The sequence below is a fragment of the Melanostigma gelatinosum genome, assembly GCF_949748355.1.
Source record: "Melanostigma gelatinosum genome assembly, chromosome: 5".
Classification (NCBI taxonomy): Eukaryota; Metazoa; Chordata; class Actinopteri; order Perciformes; family Zoarcidae; genus Melanostigma; species Melanostigma gelatinosum.
In genome coordinates, this window is record NC_136638.1 from 14,938,758 (window position 1) to 14,961,749 (window position 22,992).

General features: G+C 45.2%; 1 protein-coding gene across 1 annotated transcript in view; it reads right to left on the reverse strand.

The window, feature by feature from the left end:
- LOC306777742 (uncharacterized protein) overlaps positions 1-22,992 on the reverse strand; it is a 119,964-nt gene that overhangs the window by 95,379 nt on the left and 1,593 nt on the right. The gene's annotated exons all lie outside the window — the stretch shown is intronic.

The window sequence follows — 22,992 nt, forward strand, 5'->3', positions numbered from 1 at the left end:
AGGGGAAATGTCTCATTTTGTCAAACAAGGTTGACTGATATCTGTAGATTACTTCAATATTGTGTCCAGGGAGCGTGTTACAACTTCCTGCTTCCATTTCTCAATCGAATTATTCAAAAGCAAAGAGCCTTGGCGTTCGTCGTTTCTGGGAACGCTGCGGGTTGGCCGTATTTTGTGCATGGGGCATGAATGTGGTTTCCATTCCTGGCAGTGAACTTTCTCTCAGGGACCAGGCCCAAAAGGTCACCAGAGTTATAGCAGCTCAACACCACAGACCAATTAGAACTCATGGAGATGATGGCAGACATGCGGATGAAGATGGAGGAGGAGCGGTCGGATAGAGATGAAATTACTCTGGAAGAAGATGAACTCTAGGCTTTAATATTTCGTTGATCATAAAGAAACATAATCCACAGTGAATTAATCAGCATTTGCAATGACAGCCCTCCGTTTATGTTTCACGAATCTAATAACTGAGGTCCTCTAAACTGCACCGCAGGGATCCAACCTCTACCCTCTGTGCACACACACACACACATGCATAAGACACACATGCATCGCTCACATGCATACAGCTTGCTCTGTGGCCGTTCCCTCAGGCCAGATGTGAGGTCAAGTTATTGAGAAGATGATGAGAACTGGAGAATCTGTCTTCACAACATAATATTGCCGTTTCCTTCAAACAGAAAACACAAGTTGTGGATGTGTGTTTGACTGTTCGTCACAGAGTGGACCTCCAGCCTCGGATGCATTCTTCTACCGCAGCATCAAGGTCCAGATCGTGGAAGCTGAAGAGGTGCAGCAAGGAATAGTGGGGGTTTGAGCTCCCAGAAGTCCTGTCGATAGAGGGACATCACTGATGGAGACAGACTGAGAGGGAGGCCGGGACAGCAGGTGAAGTTTTTTTGGAGGGCGGGTAGAGGACAAAGAAGGGTCGGCGGGAAAGCGGGTGAAAAGATGGAGACGATAAGAAAGGAGGCACTATGGGAGTGTAACGGGGTTGAGAGTGTAGACGTCCAGGGAGCAGAGGGCATGAGGGGAGGTCTGGTGCGGGGAAGGAAGAAAACGGGTGGAGGGGCGGCACAGGAGGGGCAAGGGCAAACCACTTCAGACGGCATGAAGGAAAGAGAGGGGAAGAGGGCAGTGCACTCCTTCCAACGCTTCAAACACATTCCACAACACACATGAGATATTACAATCTGAGTATATGGAGAACCCGCAAACATGGCAAAAAAACAACCCCCAGAAAGGCTAGAAACTCTGAGAAAATGCGAGCATTGTACGACTGAATCAGAAGCAATTTAATGGGATATTAGTGCTAAATGAATATACATGGGCAAATAATAATCCATTTAATACTTTACACAAGAATCTGGTCCAAAAAGCGTGCGAAGATCCTCTCAGCCAAATGAGAAGTCATACACAGTCTGTGTCCATAAATCATCTATTAAAAGCACTCAAGGACACATTTTCTTTTTCAGCCCTCCAGAGGTCCATTTGATGTCCCATCTGGAGGAGAATGAGTGTTTACACACAAACATCTGCTTGTGCAGCAAAACGTACACAAATCTAACCAGGCAGCCACGCCAAACGGTGCACTTATGTTCATTAGTACAGGGAGACGTAAACTTGTGTTTCCCATAGCAAGTGACGCAAAGAAATTTGGATCCTCTTTAAACTTGAAATCCTCTATTAGACCCTCGTAAATCATAAACATATGGCAAAGACAAACAGACACACACACACACACACACACACAGCAACAAGACAACACACACAAACACAGACAGTCCAACAAACAGAGAGTGAGAGTGGAAAGGTTGGTGATTGCACGATTGTTTGTGTGTGGCACACAGACATTTTCATGCTTGAACGGACCGGTGTGTGTGTGCGTGTGTGTGCGTGTGTGTGTGCGCATATTATGTTCTTATTCTTCAAGTGTCCACAGAAAAACACATTTGTTTCAGGCTCTGCTGGACCTGGCAGAGCTGGAACTAATGACACTTCCAATCACAGTGATAGGCATCAGAGAGTGACTGCACGCCAAACACACTCTGCACATTTAGCTGCGACATGCCAGGCCACACGGAGGTAATGATTTGGGAAGTTCCGCACTGGTCGGTTAAGAAATACAAAAATAAGATTGAAGGATAAGCCTGACAAATTCCATATTTGGTTTAATGTCAACACATTCTTCAAAAAGACAAAAAACAACAATGTGTTATTCTGTCTCTCAATACTTTCTCACTTCCTAACCTTGACTGTGGCAAGAACCCGAAGCCCATTTGTTCCTCCTGAATATGTAAGATGTAAGACAAGACACAAATATACAGCGTCATGCTTTATAAAAGGCTAGAAATCTTCCTAAAACAGCTGGGCACTGTAGTTTTTAGCAAACGTTACCCAAACAGGAGTAAATAGTGCAATTACTGAGGACTGTTTTTATCTGCAGATTAACACACATTGGGTGTGCCAGTGGCAGCAGCACAGTGGACTCAAAATAAACTACGCCGCCCATGTTTATTGTGATGAAGGAACATGTCCCCCAGTGCAACAGCGCTGCTCATTGATGTGTTTTTAATAGTTTTTGAACATCAATGGAGCTCTACGGCCACGGCTTTGGCTACACAGACAATACTCGTGATACGGATCGATTAATTGTTGGTTTTGGTATTTTATGGGATTATTTGACAATCGACGATGGCCAGCCTTTATTCCTAATCTCAGCTACTGTGCTAAAATATGTTCCCTTTAATTGCACATATAGTAAATGAATAAATGTGTTGATGTCATGCAGTAAACATAACATTCTTCAGAGCAGCCTCATCTCCCTTGTTTCGTTCCTCGCCATTTCTTCCGATGGACCACAACTGCTTGCTGCAGAAAGTCCAAACAGCATTTATGGGCCTGATTTTCACAATGACACAATTCTGTGAGAGGTAATGGCCGATACAGTGGGGAGGATTCCTGAGGCTTTGGAGTTGAATTTGGAAAAGGGGGAAGTGTTGACGCAGGACTTTATAAAGTTTGGGAGAGCAAACCACACGAGCTGGTATTTCAAATTTCTTTTTTCCATTGGCTATGTGTCGAAACAATGACAATGGAGACATAGTCCTGCTGTCAGAATGGCAAGTATTTGTAGAATCGTTTTGTGTTTCAACCATCGATTATAATGAAAAAAGTAATCTGTATTCATCCTCTATTTTCCTCCATTTGCTGTCTGTTCATTAGCGTCCCTATCCTCTATCTATATGTTGCTGATTGAATCCGCTTTTACATTTTTATTCCATTTTGAAAAGTTGTTGAAACTGAATCTCACACAAACGCACTGAGGCTCTGAATACAAGCGGCCTCGAGGGTCAGCGTGTGTGTGTGTGCGTGTGCGTGTGTGCGTGTGCGTGTGCGTGTGCGTGAGGGCGAAGTGAAGCGTGGCAACACAAACCTTCCCGAGGGCAGCTAAGCATTTAAGGCCACTTTGCAGGCAGGCGATGCCTGGCCACACACAGACTGAGCCCACCACATTCCACCTAACCAGAACAATTATTCCCATAATGGGGAAGTTTAAGTTTCTTATAGGAGCCGTGTAGTCAGCAGTGCAGCACAGAGCCAACAACAATGACAGACATTAAACTGGCTGAGGGGTTATCCAGCTTCAGAATCTGCCCTCCAAATCCTCCACGGCCCTTCCCGATGTAACATAACCAGCTCTGCACTTTTTCAGATGAGTAGCTAGACAAGAATAGCTTGTGTGAACGTGTGTGTGTGTGTGTGTGTGTGTGTGTGTGTGCTGACATACATATGCATGCAGACTATGGTCACATTCAAATATGCTTTTGTGAAAGAAGAGTATAATAGTAAGCCTAAAATATGCCAAGCTCCTTCCGGTGGGCTTTGTTTTGTGGGTCTTGGATGAGTGTCAGTCCGTTGTCTGCCTGACTGTTTATCCATTTGTCTGACACCAGGTCCCATTGGCACAAGGTGACTGTGTCCTTCCCATCTTACCCCCTCTGACATCTGATGTGTGTTTGTGAGGACAGAAGGATTAGCATGCCTCCGTCTTTATGACAGAAAAGAAGTCGGTGGGACAATAATGGCTGGAGGGTTGATGCCATGATCCAAGCACTGGGCTGGTCGGTGTTATGTTTTTAGGGAGGGGACGATGGGAATGCAAGTAACTCCGGATCACAGTCAACCTGACACCACCATCGCCGGACCAACGGGACGACAACGGGCCAAAGCATTCCACACTCACTCCAAACATGGCCTTCACTCCACTGCTGCAAGACACTCCTGAGCTCTAGTGTTCCCAAAAGTGATCTATGTTCCGCAGCAAACATTGACTCCTCCGAGAGCAAAATCGTCTTTTTCAGGGTCATCCGTTTAACAAATTGGGCGGGGGGCGTCCACTTAGCAGGAGCAGGCGATCGATCAGGAAGCTTTGCCCCCAGCAGTTCTGATAAGAGCATGACGGATGCTAAACACAAGGCTGGAGTCTCCATGCCAAGGGCATAAATAACAGATAGACTTATCATGAAGAAAAATGACCTCAACACGGCTCCCTTAAAATGCAGAGAAGATTGCAAACATCAGACCTGACCACTTGCATTCACTGACTAAAGTTTATTGCTTTTAACCATTAGACTATAAGAGTTAGCAAAACATAACAAAAGAGACCAAAAACATGTCAAAGACTTAAATATTTGACTTAATTCGCCTCAAAAACATCTGCGCTTGATCTCATACCACAAATTCAGTGCCCAAGGCTGATCTTGATTTCCTGAGATATTTCCTAATTAGCCAGCTCGCCGACAAAACAACCAAATATAGAGTGAGAGTTTTAATGAAAAACTAGAAATAGTTCCGTGTTAAGCCCCGAGCATTAAAGGTTACATGCCTTTTAAATGAAACAACCTCCGTTTAATGAGAGTCTATTTGCAACGGCAGGCGTGGAAAACGTATTAGTCCATTCAGCTCGGCTGTTAGCGTGGAGCATCGCTACAGGGTCACTGTGTTCATACGGGAGACCTTATAAACTCTTCAAGGCCACTCGCTTACTCCCTTACGTCGCTCGCTTATCGCTCACAAACACGACAAACGCAGGTCATTGTGAAAGGGCATCTAGCATTCCCAACATTCCCGATGGTGCCTGGCATCCTGGCCTCCGTCAGCGAAGACTTGCCAGATCCTCCACACATACACGCACAATTACCCACAACCACACATGAGCAGCCACAAACCAAACTCCAACCACGAGCTGATGCCTCCCTCAAAGCCATAACACACCAATCAGATGTCACCCAATTTTGACCTGGTTTCTCTTTCCCTCCCTCACTCCCTCTTTTTCATTGGAATTGGCCACACAGGATCTCCATCACAGTTTCTGTCTTTGAATTCATGCAGCACTTCATCTGTACTCAGCTCAAACTCACGGTGGGCTTCATGTGCGTGTGTCTTTTCCTCAGAGTTGTCTTTATGACATTCATTGCCACTTTGTAAAAGATAGCAACGGTGGAGTAAGAAGTTTCAGATTCTGTTTCAGCCCTAAACACTACCGGTGTGAGGTGTCAAAGGTCATTTGTGCATCATCTCAGCCAATACTGCCTCAACTCTTCTACTTGAATACACATCCTGTCCTGTGACTTTAGTCTTTTAACCTCCGTCTTTGTTCGGCCTGCAATTTACAATCGTTCTCATTATCGCTGTTGATTCCAAAGTTATTCAGTTTAGTAACAAAGAAATGCAGCAACTGCTCACAACTGGAAATCTGGAACGGAAGAATGTTTGGCATTTTGCTTGAAAAATTATTCAAGCAATTAATTGTCAAAATAGTTATTTGTCCGTATCATTTCAGCTCTAGTCTTCATCCGTGACCAAACTCTTGTTTTCTTAAAAAAACACATCTGCCCAGCCAAATAGTTTTCATAATTCAGCAACCAACAAGTAACCAAACTATTCTCCGACTGCTAGATTTTGCTCAAAGGGTTTTCAATATGTTACTGCCCGCGTCAGTACAATACAAGCACAAAATCATTCAGCACAGAACGAGGCCACAAGCAGCACAGTCTCTGCCTCAGTGAAGGACAGGAAAGTGATTCCCTTATGCTAAACCCTGAAGTATATTTAACTTCCTCTGGTTTGGCAGGAGAAACCCTGATTAGCATAAGTCAAATATACCATATATAGACGTGACTGAGCAAACACTGGATACATCAGGCTCACTGAGCGATGGACTGCTGCGAAAAAAAAGATTTCCAGAAATTAGGGAGAATAAGTTCAAAATTGAATTTTAAAGAGGCCTTTAAAAAGCACTTGGCGCTACAAGTGGTCATTAATATCCTTGAAGTTTAAGTGCACACACACACACACAGCGGATGCCACACACACCAGGCAGCAGGATTTGGTGAAGTGTTGAGTTGTCATCTACCCCTGCAGCTCCTTCCCCCTCAGTGTGGGCAACTCCTTCCTATCTCTGCCGTCTCCATCTGTCCCTCGTGAATGCTACAGCGATGGCATCCATCCTCCACACCTGTCAGGGGTCCCGAACCCTTGATCCCTCCCAGGATTGGCCTCCTCGCTCTCTGGACCAGGTGCTTTCATTTCACACCTCCATCTGTCCATCACTCTGTCTGTCTATACATCCTACTGCTCTATCCATCGACGCATCTATTACCAGACATCTGTCTCTCAGTTGACGTGATGATCATTTGACCCATCTCCACTCTCTGGACCGGGTCGTCGGGGCACTGACTTTACGCCCAGGCTCACACAAGCCCTTTGCTGTCTCACCACACTTGTGCCTGCTGTCTGACAATAGCAGGAAACTGAGACACGGAGAGGTTAATGAAAGCCGCTGCTCTGATCCCTACAGCAAGTGGCTTCATTAAAAACGATCAGAGGAATTTGGAGAGGACTACTAAGCGTGCCAATAGGCTAGCACACATGTTCATGGTGTCTCTGATGACACATGGGGGGGTGAGAGAGAGCACGTTCTGGGGATTTGTGGACACCAAATACTCCGGGTAGCAACTGAATGAGAGCCGTGGAGGAAATGAGTGGAAAAGAGATGCGTCCTAAGACGTTAAGGACAGCCCGGGTCAGCGGACTGCTAAGTGAGTGGAAAAGATCTGAATTAAACTGTCTATAAATCGTTCTTAGTGTTTGGTTTAAACTCGCTTAAGGCCTCTACTGTTTGTGGTTTTCCACAAAAGGAAGTTGTTGGAGTTGGCTTCAACAACTACAAGACACCAAACTAAAATGTTATATATTAATAGCATCACTTTCTGTCGATGACTTTCACTGGACATTCTTTTTCTAATCCATCAAATCAAATTATATATGCCAAATTATTTCTGAACACCATCTGTAGAGCGACAGAGAGGAAGGAGACAGACATGGATTGGTCATGGAAAGGGTGGAGAGAAAAAAATAAGTGAAGGTGATGATGGCTGGAAGATATGAGTGAGAGGTTGAGAGAGCGGGAATATGTGGGACAGAGGGGGAAAGATAAAGAGGGAGGAAAAAATCTGGAAAGGAAAGCAAAAGGAAAGATCTACTCAGGTCAGCTGACGGAGCATTGACGAGCATGTTCTACAGTGGTCTGAGATTTTTACCCCCCCCCCCACCCCACCCCCCCCACCTCTCCAACACAGGGGAAGCAAATGGCCTTGACATCTGTATTCCTACTTGAAGAGAAGAGACTGAACAGAACAAAAGATTGATTAGAAAGTGAACAGACACAAGAAGTCAACTTCAACTAATGAGAGTCCCAGCCTTCTACGACTGGTTTGTGTGCGTGTGCGTGCATGCGTGCGTGCGTGCGTGCGTAAAATCAAATAATGTGCTGCCAGCCCTTATTATGGCTTTATACTGTTACAATCCTTGGAAGTGGAAACATCTGGACTGAATCACAGCCCAAAACAGACCAGAGTGCCAATCAAACGACAGCTGAGATGCTGTCAATTGAAAGGGACAGTGGTGGTGCGATGCCTGAGCCCTGCTGCCCATAACCCAGACAAACAAAGGACGTGAGAAGCCGACAAGAAGGGTTGTGGCTCCGACAATGGGATTTAGTTTGAGATCAATTTAACCATCAAAATGACAAAACAAAAATCTGTCAAAAGTAGGAGTTACTGATTGAGTGTGGTTAAAAGTGCCAGAGGGGAGAAAGCACATGAATAAAGTTATTAAAGCAGATGCCAAGAAATGAAAAAATGTGGGGTGTGTGTTGCATTAACCTTCATTGATCTTAGGGTTGATGTGCATGCGGATAAAACTTGTCGCAAACTGAAAGCACAACAATCTCATGAACAGAGTCTTTGCACTTAAAAACGCTCCAACATCTCCAGCAAATGCCAAACTACCTTGTACGTTCTGCGCCTGCGTGAGAGGAAATGCCAGCCGGTGGCAATAGTCTGCATTTGTCATTCAGTCTGCAGATATAGAAGCCGTTATTATGATGCATACATAAAACAAAGCATTGCTTGCCAACCATTTTCACACCACTTCATTCCAGATGGACATGCCATTGTGAAATATATTTGTGTGTTGAAATGATCAGAGGTGAAGATGAAAAATGAGAAGAGCCTCCTGTGTGTGTTTTACTCGTTTGTTTGCTGTCCTCACTTCAGGTTCTCTTCACGTGCAGCCGAAGCTGAACAGCCAATCAGAGTGATTTCAAGGCCTTTAGAGCCACACGGTTAGAAATGATTTGTTTGTAGTGAACATCATGCTGTTGTGCATGATGACAGCCAGATGCAGGTTCTTTTGGTCAAAGTTACTGATGCTTTGCTGGAGCTGTCTGCGGTGTTCGAGTGTGCTTCCATCGGCAAACGTAGAGTCTAACCCTGCACACATGGGCTGCACTTACAGAAAACATCTAATCGGAGACAGGATCGCCAGCGTATACCTCAAGTGCGCACACATGACTGTGTGAGTCTGTCAAAGAGACGTGAACGGAAATCAGGATTTTAATCAAACGGAGGACTTTTTTATTCACTTTAAAGACGAGTCCTGGTTAGCTCGTCTGCCCTCCGGCCCCTAAGTGTTACCGCAATACCACACCACAGCACACAAGACTAAAGAGCCCAATACCACACGTACAATCACAACCAGCAGGCGAGCGGGGCATGGTGTGGCTCTCATGAGGCAGGCTCTTTTTTATTTTCCACAGTCCATGTCGATCATGCAGGATATCCAAACTATATGAAGAGCACAGTTGTGGAGGATGATAAAAAAGAGGGATAAAGGATGGCTGGAATGAGGAGACAGAGGACAGACAACAATAGTCTCATTCTATAGCACTCGTTGGAGAAGAGGAAAGATGGGATCAGGAAAGACGCTGTTATTGTCTTCCTTTTCCTGCTCCTCTCTACGCCTCCTGTACTTGGTGGGTTAATGATCAGTGTGTGTGTGCGCGCTGTAGTGCAGTCAAAGTCCACATGGGTTTGCTGGTTTGAATCAAACTCTGTGCGTGTGTGTTTCTTTCGATCACATGCACTCATGGCTACATGGCTATCCATGTATGTGTATGTGTGTTGCACGTATGCGTTGGCATGCAAGCTCTGCGTTCGTGTACATATTCGTACACTCGTCTCTACTGCCCCCTGTTTTGAAACATATTTGTTTGCTCTCCGTAATCAGGTTAGATATCGTCCTCGGGCTCTTTTTGTTTTTCGTGATATATGGATCCAATAAGTGTTCGACTAACTCGATTCAGCTCCGACTTCAACGTCGACCACAGTCGAGTTCGGTATCAGCGCCTAAGGGTCAGATATTGGTCTGAGGGGCCAGGGCACAGTGCGCATGTGACAGGCTAAGTGACTGATGATTGACAGTTGGCAGACCTGTAAACAGACCAACAGACTGCGAGACTGACAAGGAGACAGACGGACAACTCCAGGACCGTTGAAGCCAGGTCATTTGATCCGTTCTTTGTGGAGTGCCATTTGACCCCCCGAGTGAACAGATCTGGCCTGTTGTGGAACCTTCAACACCCCACCGCCACCCCAAACCCCCTCCAGTTCTCCTACTACTGCCCCCGTTACCCCCTACCCCTTAAAGAGACCTATAGCCCTGCTACTCATTGGTAGTGCTAAACAGGACAACCAATCGTGTGTAAAATATAATTATATTACTGAAGCAGATGTGTTTTGGGGTTTTACCACTTCTAACTGAAGCAGATTAAGGGTTCATGTTCACCTACCAAAGAAGAGCAAAAGCTTAAATGGATCGGTCTCACAATAAGGCTGCTCTTTATGCCAGGATGTGTGTGTGTGTGTGAGTGTGAGTGTGAGTGTGAGAGTGAGAGAGAGAGAGAGAGAGAGAGAGAGAGAGAGAGAGAGAACGGACACCAGTGTAAAGGACTGGATAAAAGAGGACTCTCTTTACCCCGAAGAAGACTGCCATGTTGAAACTATTTTTCCTTTACACTTCAAATGTTGCAGGAGTTCTTACATTTTTTTTTAAAAATAGAGCAGATTAGTTTAAACTCTGAATGTCCACTGGTGATAAAAAGTGATGAGAAAAACACAAAAGGCCTGCCGACTAGACACCAATTCCAGCTATGTTTATATCACATATGGCTTTGCTTGCAAATAGTGTTTTAAGAATATCTTTTTAGCAATATTATTGTGTTGATATTATTTGTGCACACTTATTTTTAATGTAGTTTAAATGTAGTTTCCTCTGCTTCACTAACCCCGTCCATCCCCTCCACTTCTGGTGTGAGAATAGAGCCAGGGTGCTGATGGAGCGCCACTCCCCAGAGAGGAGGAGGAGGAGGAGGAGGAGGAGGAGGAGGAGAGGGGTCTGAGGCTGGGTAGGGCGCGCGGGGGAGAGGGGGGGGGGCGGGGGGGGGGGGGGCATCCTGTTTTGGATACACTAAAAAGTTTAGCGTTTAAAGCTTACAGGAGGGGAGATTACGGGGCTCCACTCTTGCTACAAAGGTCAAGAGGTTGTGGGCTGAGGGATTATTACTGGACACAAGAGGCTGGGCAAACACCAGTGATGCCGGTGGCCTGCAGCAAACATCTACAACCGAACAGGAGATTCATTTCAGTTCATTTAGATCTCTAAACCCTGGTTTGTATTCATATCTGAAGATAATATATTAGTCCTGCAGCGTGTGACGTGTCTCAACAGTCTGTCAGCGGCACAGACTCTTCACAGATATGGGTCTGGTTAGAGTGACAGGAGGGACCAACGCAGGGCCAAAATAAATGTGAGCTGGCAACAACAGCTGTCTTTGTGTTGCCATACGCGGAGCTAAATATACATGACAATCATTCCAAGACGTCACACACTGCAAGAGTTTCACATTGCTCCCCCTTCATCCTCCTCGTCTTCTTCACACATTTGAATGTGGAATACAGCTACTGCAGCTCACTCCTGATGAGCAACACTACCTGGAATGGCTTCAATTAATGCTGTTGAATAAGGTCACAAAAGATAACAAGCACAGCTGCTTTGCGCTATTTTTGCTTTGTCTTGCTCCTATTTTAAACAGGCAGACAGACAAACGTAAATCCACACAGAAAAGCCAGAGAGGCCTTACTTTGAAATGTTAGGTCTACTGTCATGTCAAGGACTTGGCCCAGGGGAAAACATGAAAGGCAATCGGTCAGTTTAGTATGAATGAACATGGTCAAAGAGCAGGGGAGAAACAGAGAAAAAGACACAGCATTACATGCTAAAGGCTGACCCCACTTTACCGAGGTCCTGCTGAGAAGGGGGGGGGGAGGAGAGGGAAGATGGAGAAGAGGCAGTGCCGTGAAGAACAGGAGGGGAGACACCACACAGAAGGAGAAAAACGATCTATGAAAACTCCAAACACGAAGATATTGTTTGAAAAACAAAATAATGGATGGAGCGATATGCTGAAGGGGGGGGGGGGGGGGGGGTGAGGAATGACGAGATGAATCAAGGAAGAGATGCTAGGAGGTAAAATGTGGAGAGAACAGGGAAAAAGAGGGCAGCGAGGGGTTTGGAGGAATGCGAGAGAGGCAGAGCAAGGGGTCAACTCAGGAAGGCTTCCAGCTGCGCTCCCTCCACTCTGATCTTATCTGGCCTGTTTGCTTGGGGTACACACAGCGCTTCCACCCCTCCGATCTCCTGCAGTCACCCCCTCTGTCCGTCTTATACCTCAGACAGGCAAAGAAGCCCTCTCGTGCCAGGTATTCCGCCCGCTTTGTCCACAAACACACGCACATATAGTACATATGAACTTACACACACACACACACACACACACAGGCATTCAGTCGTGCAGGGAGCACAAACCCTGGACAGGAAAGATAGAGATCTTGGTACTTACGCTCCATTTACCGTTGTCTGTCTGTCCGATAAAGGAGGAAAGCCGATGGGCCAATGTGAAAACGGAGAGTTTAAAAGTTCAGACGTAATGAGACCAAATAATATCAGCTGATCTGCACTGCGAATTAATGGGCGTACCAGACAGACAAATTGTCCGATTTGATCAAAACATCTGTCACAAATAAATCAATGGGACGCCCCTTGCCGGGAAAGATGTCTCGTAGATATCTGCTTGTTAAAAAGACTCCGTAGCATCCCTGTTTCCTCCCATAATGAATGGGAAACAATGTGTCGGGCTACGTCTTAGAGGTGTAAGACACAGGAATGGGACCATTTGGATCGCCTCTCAATGGATCTCATGGTGACAGCGAGCCGGCGGCCCACAGCCAACATAATTTATGCGCAGGGGACTGGAGGGTGGGTGCTCTGCTTCCTTGAGTCAGTGGAGAACACTCACATGCACAATCATGCCCTAAAAGCCCGGCTGGCTCGGCTATTTCAACAAAGCAAGGAGAAGATCGGATAACAGCACCCAAGAGAGCAACTTCATCCTCTGCTCAGTTAGACATTACTCTGAATGCTAAATAGAGCTATTTTAAAATGCATGTTTTCTAGCAGCAGAGCTAAATGGATGAGGATAAGTGAACGGGCACACAGCCTCCACTCACAACCACATCACAGACGTCTAATAATGTGCGAAGCAGCAGCAGGTAAAGCAACATATCCTTCAGCATCAACATGCTCCTTTGTAAAAGACGATATGAAAATAGACCTGAACAAAAAAGTGAATCCACGTGCCACAAATCAAACCTCCCATCCCGACGCCTCTGACAAACTCAAAGTTAATCTTTCTCACCGAGTTGATCAACAGCATCTTTGTCCTGCGCTGACTTTCCTTTCGTCAATGAGCCAATGCTCCCAATTAAAACGACATTAGAGACGTGCTTTGCACTGGTGGTTTGGCTGTACTCTCAACAACATGTTTTATGAGGAGTAGCTTGATTTGGGTCAGGTCTCCTCATTGGCCCGCTGTTTGTTATAAACCAGTTCCCTATTTAAGGGCCAATTTGGGCAGCTATAGCAGTATATACATACTCCTTTGGTTTAATCCTCGCGTTAAACAGCCAAACTGTGTTACAATGCAAAAGGAATCATATGGGGCTCGAGGCAATGGAGGCAGCACTGCATGCCAAGACGGTGTTGCAATAATAGCATATTTGCTTATCGAGACGAGATACAGTGCAATTTAAAAATGACAGAAAAAGTACTGAAAAGATTTGTAACATTAGGTACCACATGTGCACTTCCCATGCAGCTTAAATGATTGCATTTCCATTTATCAGAAGCACATTGTGTTCATTAGCCTCTCTGATACTCCCTCCCGCCGCTGTCCTGCTCTCCCCACTCTCTCTACTCATCCCCGACTTTGTCCTCGTTCCAAATCACACAATCAGAACCACATGGACGTGAGAAAACACTCCAAGTCAATAAACAAGACCAAAGAAGGGGCCTGCTGTTCTAAAAGTGCATCCCTTGTGCCTGGATTTAAAAAGGATTAAGAGCAAATAAAACAGTGACAGCACCATAACTGTTTTGTTGCGAGAGAGTGTGTGTGTGTGTGTGTGTGTGTGTGTGTGTGTGTGAGAGCATTTCTTTTTCCCGCTGTCTACTTCTTTATGTGTGTCAAGGCTGCGGCTCCTGAACCGTGACAATTATCTTGTAGCCGGCACAGACACATGCTCAAGTGTAGTCAGTCATCAGATCACAGTCATTGCTTCAACACCTTCAGGGTCCAATCCACCGAAACCCCAAGTGTGTTCAAAACAACTGCATTTGTGCACCGACTGTACAGGATTTGTAAGGAAAGGTGAGAAAACAAAGAAAAGATGGAGGAAACATTTTTTGAATGCAGTCAGAGAGAAAATGAGAGGAAAGAGAGATGGTGGACCTGATAGATTGTCCACATGTTCGACCCAGATACTCCATTTGTAACCAGAGCTGACTGGACATCTGTGATATACTCTTCTGGCTCCCAAAATGCACTCAGGACTCATTTCATTTTGATTCTCGAGTGCAACTGCAAATATGCAGGTAAGGAGTCCCTGTAGAGGCTGGCAATGGAGATGGCTGTTGGATGGTATGCAGAAACTTTGGAACACCCGCGGGCTCACACATGAGAATAACAACACGCATGTGAGGTGAGCCAACATACTGGCCCACACATAGACATTTTCTGCTACAAGAATGCAGAGGCACACAAGCTCAATATGTTGAAAAAAAAAAAAAAAAAACGGATGGAACGCTGACAAAAACCTTCAACATGTGCAGTACATTTCGGTATAGTACGTTCCTCAATTTCCTCCCCTCTCACTACCCCCCCCCCCCCCCCCCCATCTGGCAGTTGAGACAGTGAGCGCAGCAGCGACAGTGTTCTGTCACGGTGGCAAGTCACGGTGTGTCCACACACTGTGCGCTCATTAACACATATTTATCGCACCGTCACAGCACCATCGGCCACAAAGCTGCTGATAAACACACACATAATTGTTGGCACACATGAAGATACACAGTATGTATGTGAACCTACACTTAATCACACACAGTTCTAAACGAGCTCTAGTTTGGCCGATGATCTGATCCAGTTAGACGGGGTAATTCCAGTGTAACACTGTTGTAATCATATTCTGTTATCCACACTGCTGGGAAACAACCGTGAGCTTTTTCTGACCCTGATTTGAGGATTTTGCACAGAGAGTGAAACGACCCATCAACGGGCTTTGGCAGGCAGTTTCACACACACAATGAAGCGATCGTTTAACTGCAGCCGCTGCGGTTCGATGTTAAGCCGATGTGTTACATATGGCTGTAAACACGAGAGCATGACACCGGCACGGCTCGGTCGGTTGAGGGTTTGAGCTGAATGTGTGAGTCTTCGTCTTGATTAAACACCCTCAAAAATGTCCAAGATGCCTGATAATGTATAGTTATTTTTGTTAAAAACACAAATATAGAATTATTGGGTTTTTCTTTCAGATGTCTCATTCCATAGCAGAGTTGTAATTTATAGGGCCTGCGGTCAAATGGCACATTTTCTGCCTCAGCAAAATAGAGCTGCCAGTAATCTGTTGCTATCACTGACGCCTATAAAAGCAGGAAATGAGCTTGTTTGATAGACACACCTGAGGGAGCGCCCACTTACCCCGAGAATCTCCCTCTGCATCTCTTCAATGTCTGTTTACAGTACGTGTGATAGCCATCTCCATCACCCCCGACCTCACTCCTGGCTGAACTTTGGGTTAATGTACACAGCGAACAGACTGACCCACTGTGCAGCCTGAAGCCGTCCAGATCCCAGAGTTAAATATACACCCGCTCAAATCATACAGAGACAAGGATGGGGAGCACGAAACAGAGCGACAGACATACAATAAAAAAAGCTAAAAGTTGGGACACAGGAAGGAAAAACATAAAGGGACATAATGACAGAGACACATTTGAAAAGGTCACGCCGAGAGAAACAACAGGCCCGGCACATGTAAATACACCCTCCTCAAGCCGTGGCATTAAGTTGGTGAGAGCCATCCTGCGCTCCGCTCCAAAATGCCCTCACCTACCTGTTATGACAGAATAACATGGACCAGTGATGCTGAGGGCTTGTTCAAAGACTTCAGGCCCAGTTTTACGAGCTCGGCTCTCATTAAAGAGGTGATGGGAGAGTGGCGAGCCTGTCGAGCGGCTTTTACACTAAGCAGGAGCATGTTCGGCAACAGTGAGACCATCTGGTTCACCGATGCCCTCCTTCACACCTCCCGATGGCTCCCGGGGAAAGACATCTTCACTGTTCATTCTACTGCATCTACAGGGATGAATGATAACCTCTGCTCAAATTCGGATTCCTTCCTTTTGTCTGGGTTCACGTCAGAGACGCTATCTGTCCAATAAATCCAGGTGTGGAACACACTGCAGCACAGAGAGAGATCGTTTGACCGCACAGTGCTGTCAGCCAGCCAGAGGCCACACGGTGGTGTTAAAGAGTTTTTCTGCTCCCCCATTAAAAGGCTATTCACCTCGTCACCTGCCACTTGTGACAATTAAAGAAAACATTATAATAGTTTCCACATTTGGCAGCACTGCCCGGTAAGCTCTTGCCACTCCTACTTGCTCTCAACGAGACCATTCTAGCTCTCGCTGAAAATATGGGATCCCTGTGAAAACATTTAGATACTGATTATTTGAGACATTCAGGAAATCTATTACGGCCTTATCATACTTTATTCTACAGCTTTTTAGGGTTACTTAAAATAAGAAGTTTTCCAGTTGTTTGAAGAAGGAAGAGGGAAAAAAAAATCAAACAAAACAAAATTCAAAAATACCTCCAAACTGCTACTATTTGGTAATAGTTTCAGACGAGTTTCCTTCAAATGGAAGCGACGTGAAATTGCAACTCATGTGCTGATTTGACTGCTGAACAGATGTGTCAGACAACGCTCAAATGTTCCTTTTGCTCAAGTCACTGATTTGCTCCGAAATGATTTGCTGACTGTGGCCACCTTCTGGACAAGAACATCTCATGTCATTGAAGTTTTTAGGCGTTATTTCAAGTAATATTTGAGACACAAGTGCTTTCTTTCTGGCGAACCTGAAACTTTCTCAATTTGAGCTGTGCCATATGTGTATTTGTTAAAGGAACCAGTAACATATACACAATTTTACAGATATCAGCACATCTCACAAGTGTTACCTGTATTATACAATCAAAAAATGATTAAAATAGACCTTGTAGTTGCAGAAATACACTCTTTACTATGGGTATGCAATTGTCGAGCAGAGGCCTAAAAATAGGGGCAGTGTTCAAGAGGTTAAAAACAGGCATATGTAATATGGACCCATCAAAATAATGACGATATATTGCTAAAAAAAATACAAACGTTGTGAACCTTTTAAATGCCATCTGTTACGATAACAGAATCTCCTGCTCCAGAAACACCATGAATGATTATGCAGCGATGCTCCAAAATCAATCCAAGACCAAAGAAATGAATCATGGCCCTGCGGTTCAACGCTTGATGCTTTTCATGCACGCTGGTCTGAGGGAAACAACTGCTGTTTTGAAATCTTGTGCGTCAGACAAAGCGTTATTGTGTGGAAAGCAGCAAATCAGATGTTCCTCTAAATCAAGTTTTACTTGGTGCCATGTGTTTTCCTCATCTCAGACAAGCCTCCACAAAGTTTCTCTGTTGTATAAATATCTAGTTAGTAACACTTAACTAAACCCGTAGTAACAAGTGTTGTTGTTACAGTAAGGATCGTTTCTGAATGAAGCGAACGGCATTTCCACGCTTTTGCACTCGGCAGCAGCTGACGTTATTGCCGTCCTGGAAAGGGAGGAGTGAGTGGACGGCTATTCGGTTGGATACAATCTGCAACCACACCGCAGGATGCCACCAAAATCCGTCACACTAGTCCTTTAAAACTTGACACAATGAACAATCTTACTCAAAAATGCAGAACTCCGTGACATTTCTGTTCACCTGTGGTAATCAGAAACACTCATCTGGCCCATGTTTACGTTGGCAGCGTGTCCGAGAATAGCTCTGCTCTTTCTTTTGCACCACTATATGGAGCTGTGAGGTGCAGGAGAGAACTCACGATGACACTGCTGCGACTAGTCTGGAACGAAGACAGGGATGTAAATATAAACAGACCCCAGCTGTTGCTCAACAGCAGGCTCTCTTTGGAATTTCCACTGTTAGCCAAGAGGTGGCGACCTTCAAGCTCATCCTTAAATATGAACATATGGACACTAAATACTTTTAAATAAATTACAATCCGTATCTGCTCCTTAATCCGCTCCACATCACCTCCCTTAATGACCTCACATATTCTGTTACGACAACAGATAATTGCATACAGCGATGTTTCCCTTTAATAGGTGTTGTAACTACCATCACAGGATGGGCCAGTCGGTGCAGAGAGTCCCTTCTGTTTCTTGGGTGTGTTCTGCACATCCTTCGCATTGCTACCCGGCACCCAGCCCTTTGCTCCTCAGTGGGTTCCTGAGGTCCCTGTGGGCCTTCATGAGCTGCAGACGGGCCGGCTTGTGTCCAGCAGTTTATTTTTCAAAAGGAAGGAATTCGGCCCTGCTGTTAAACACTGTGCTTTCAGAAAGCTAACTTTAATTAGAAGGCTGATGAGAGACAGAGAGGGGCGGGGTCTAAAGATGTGGGTGAGGTGTGTGTGTGTGTGTGTGTGTGCTACAAAACACATACAAAAGTACAAATGCATACCTGGAGCCAGTCACATCAGTTGTTCTTAAGTTCAAATTCAGCCCTGTAATACAAATAAATGACAACGGGTTGAAAATCTGGAGCCACATGCAATTTTACCGCCTATAGCTCGGTCACAGATTCGGGTGTGTTATGCTAGTAGCGGCTAACATAGCCTCGAGCAAAGGTCAGGATCACTTGAGGCAACATAGATAACTATAAACTTGTCTGGTAAATTGCCTTTAGTGATAGGATTATCTCTCTTACTTTGAAATATAGTTGTTTCCCCCCCCCCCCCAGTGGAGCCTTTGTATTCAATGATACAAACACAACCTTCCAAACTCAATATCTCAAAACGCTCCAAGAGGCCGCATTCCCCTCGTCTTTTACAAATAAACTGAACACACTCGAACCTTCTAAGATCCTCTTCCAAATGAGGACAAGATATCAAGAGGAGTCACTCACTTTAATTTGACTCTCACAGTGACCAGAGGGAATGACAGACACGTCACAAGAAGGCTAAAAGTAACCGGAGGACACACAAGGCTCGCACAGCTGTGCATAGAGCTGCAGTCCGTATCACGATGGTATCTATTAGTCAGTGATATAGTGCTCAATACAAAGCAGGCTGCAAGAACAAAAGGAAGGGGGGGGGGGGTATTTCCTTCCTGATAAAGTCCATCATGAAGACACAGATACAATAACCATCAACATTTCCTGAGCATCATTTTGCCTGTAAAGACTGAATCCCATAATACAGTCGTTTGAATCGACAGAACACATTTCTATGTTCCCTCTTGAAGAGGTAAGACATAACCGCTTACAGAGTTACATAGTTGGGGAAACTATCCTGGCAATAAAACATCCCATCAAAGCACCCCACAGACCAACTCCAATGGGGAAATGTTTGGGAGACTCAATTCATGCGCAGCAGCAGGATAGAAAGTATTTTGTACTTTTATGAATCTGTATGTTGTCTTCGCTGGTTTGAAATCTGAAGCGTAATGTAAAAAGCCACCTGGGCTTTCTGCCACAGGACATCCTCTTCATAACTGACTTCCTACACAGTGAATTTAAAGCAATGCAGTCAGTCACTGGGAGCCTCACATTAGCAAAACAAACACACGTGCACAAAATACATACAAGCGCACTCAAGCAGAGACACACACACACACAGCTAGTTAAGTGCTGCTCTCCAGCATAGTAATACTTAAAAAAAAAAAACTGCCTACAGCTCTCGGCTACAGCGGAACAAATGCGAAAACGAGATCACTTATGAAAACAAATTTCCTGCGTTTATTATTATTTTAAATGGTCAATAATGGATCTTATATGGCCGGTGTAGTGGTCCTGTGGCGATAGATTATATTAAGTAGCTGCAAGTTTCCCGTCTGATTTATTATGGCTTTAAGAACAGAATGCAGCCCTTTGGTGTTGGCCCCATCGTGGGTCTCTCTAAAGCCGGCTTCCCCCTCTCCTCCTCCAGGTGGGGGAGCAGGAAGTGTGCAGCCTCCCCTCTGATCCCCAGTCAGGCCGGTTAACACCAGCAGACTGCTGATGGGCTTCACACAAGACGCTACACTGACAGACAGCTGGGGTAGAATAGTCCCCCATCACATATGTAGGAATTTAGTGTCACAAAAAATACGAATAGCTGCACCTATCGAGAAAGCAGACGAGAATTCATGTACACGTTAAATGCGTCAAGGAACCCCACTGTGAGCATGCTCTCTCAGTTATATAAATACACACAAACACATATATGAGGGGCCTGCGTTTCCCTCGAGTGCGTTAATGATCTCTTATCTGATGGAAATTGATCTGAGCGCACAGCCAGGGGTCTGACCGCTTGCCCTCATATACAGCAAAGACTCACTCCTGACTTTGACTTAATATAAACGTACACCGACTTACAGATCAATAAATCAAATGCAATATATCAAGAAGGGCTTGATTAAACCATTGTTTGGTCGACAAAAATATAGAGCAAAATGTAACCTCATCGAAGTGGTTGTTTTGTGCGACCAACCATCCCAAACTCCAAGGATATGCACCGTCACAAAGGACAGAGAAATGCAGCAAGTCTCCTCAAACTGTCATAGGATGCCCGTGTTGTTTTAGCCCCCTCTCCTGATGCACAGCCTCCAGTGACTGATTCACATTAATACGTGTATCTGGCTGGCATTTTACATTTTGGGCCTGTGCCCAAGAGTGGGCCGCCTGTGTGCCCCCCCCAGCTGGTATCAGACCTGTTAAACAGCCTTTTAGTGCAAATTGCAGAGATGACAATACACTCCCCCTGCACAGGACACATGCAGGCCCCACATGGTTCTAATTAGCCAAGGCTCCATAAAGGTGTTGTGTCCATGTGTTAGTAATGAATGTGTGTGTAGGTTGGTGCGAGAGCATACGTAGTGTGTGTCTGTCGAGGCAACAGGCGGGTGCTAATTGCAAACACCTGAAGCTTGTAAGCTGAGTCGGTCTCAGCGACATCGTTTGCCTTAACGACTGCTGGCTGTGTTGTATCTGCCAGCATAAAAGTGTCACAACAATGCTGTCTCCACTGAGCGGCTGCGGGAGGTAAATGACCCCGAGTGTCAAATGCTATTGATAGGCAGTGTCTGAACCAGAGGGCTTTGCCTTCAAAATACTTTCTTTCTTTTTTTATCAGGAGGAAGTCATTCAGTCAGAAGCGTCAATAACAAATTCAACATCATCATTTCCCAGCGCTGCTGCGAAAGTGCTGCCCCCTGTTGGGCCCCTGTCTTCGTGCATGCTGAAAGGTGAGCGTCCTGATGCTGAGGGCACAGCTTTAATGGCAGAAATGCCACTCATGCTGTGTGGTAGTGTGTCTCGCACACACACACACACACACACACGGGCAGAAATACCTTGGCCTGTGATCCTGGTGGTGAGAGATTCAAGTTTCAGGTGGGAAGAGCTGGTGCTAAAGGGAGAGGAGGGTCTCTTCTTACAGTGTCGTGTTGAGAGAGGTGCCTCTGTCGGCCCCTCAAAGGCTCAGGGACAGAATCTCAGACTCACACACACAAAACCACACGCAGCCATATGAGACCATGACCAGACTGTACACTCACAAGGCCACAGATGGGATGCACACAGTTAGGAACAGCTCGGCTCAGATAGATGTACATAAAAGTTGTTTTCGCGAGTCACATACTTCATACAGCGCCTGACACAAACGCATGCACACTCCTGATAGTTCACGAGCTCATTCTTGAGCAAAAAGCAGCAGGAAAATCTCTCCAAATCTAAGTTTATCGGCTGAGAAACCCTCTTTAGAAATAAACACATTTTATGGAGAAACGTTAACAAGTCTGTATTGAGCAATCTAGGGAATTGTTGGGATGTGAAAGAAGTACATTTTTACATTTGGTTGCATGAAAGCCGCAATAAACAAATAGCCTTTTGTTTCAGCCTCGCAAAAAAAAAGACTATATTTAAAGCCATGAAACTGTAAAAAGAGAACTTTAAATAGACTTCTGAATAGTTGCGGAGGAATTGTGTTTCAGTGCAAAAACCGCTTGATTACACAGCAGTTCAGCAGAATTGACAGGAAAATGGGATGCAACATCTGATACAATAATATGGTCAAATAAAGAAAGAACATTCAAAGGCATGAACACCCATTAAGGGCAGTGCAGGCTTAGCCTAATTGGGCAACGTTTTACAGGGTGCATATCACAATTCTACTGAGTCATGCCGAGTAGAAATGCATTGAATGTATAAAAGAGGAACTGCAGTAAAGTACTACCACATGCAGTGTCAGTGGCTTTGACTCTGCTGCATCCAATGCAAACAACAAACACTTGCACCAGCTTCGCTAACCAGCCAGACAGAGCCAGCGAGCGATCTTGGCACGGCAGACCTCAGACTGGAAAACAGAATGTGTTCAAAGCGAGCCAGAAATTCCACTTGTGAACGCTTTCACCTGTTCATGTTGTTGCAGGGCTGTTCACACCCGGAGACAAAGAGAAAAAGGAAGAGGCAGGGAGAGAAGTTCGCCAAATGTGCAGATAAGCATCTCAAAAAGCTCAACCTCTGCCATTGCTTTTGGATACAAAACCCTTCAAAGAAGAAAATGTGTGCAAGCAGATACTCAGTGATGATGGTAAGATGATGGTGAACGCCTCAATACATGTGAATGTTTCAATAAAACACACACACATCCTGATGTCAGTGAATTCCTCTGGCAATAAACCCAAATTTCCTCTCCATAGTTCAGGTAAAATAGCCCATGAATACACAGCTGATCAGTTGGTCACATCCACTGATGTTCAGGCTCCATCAATACATGGGGACACATCAAATATAGCTGCATCTGTACCCAAAATAAAAAGGAAAACCATCTCTCTCTTCTTTTTTTTAATTCACAGGCATAACTGGGGACTCAGTGTGT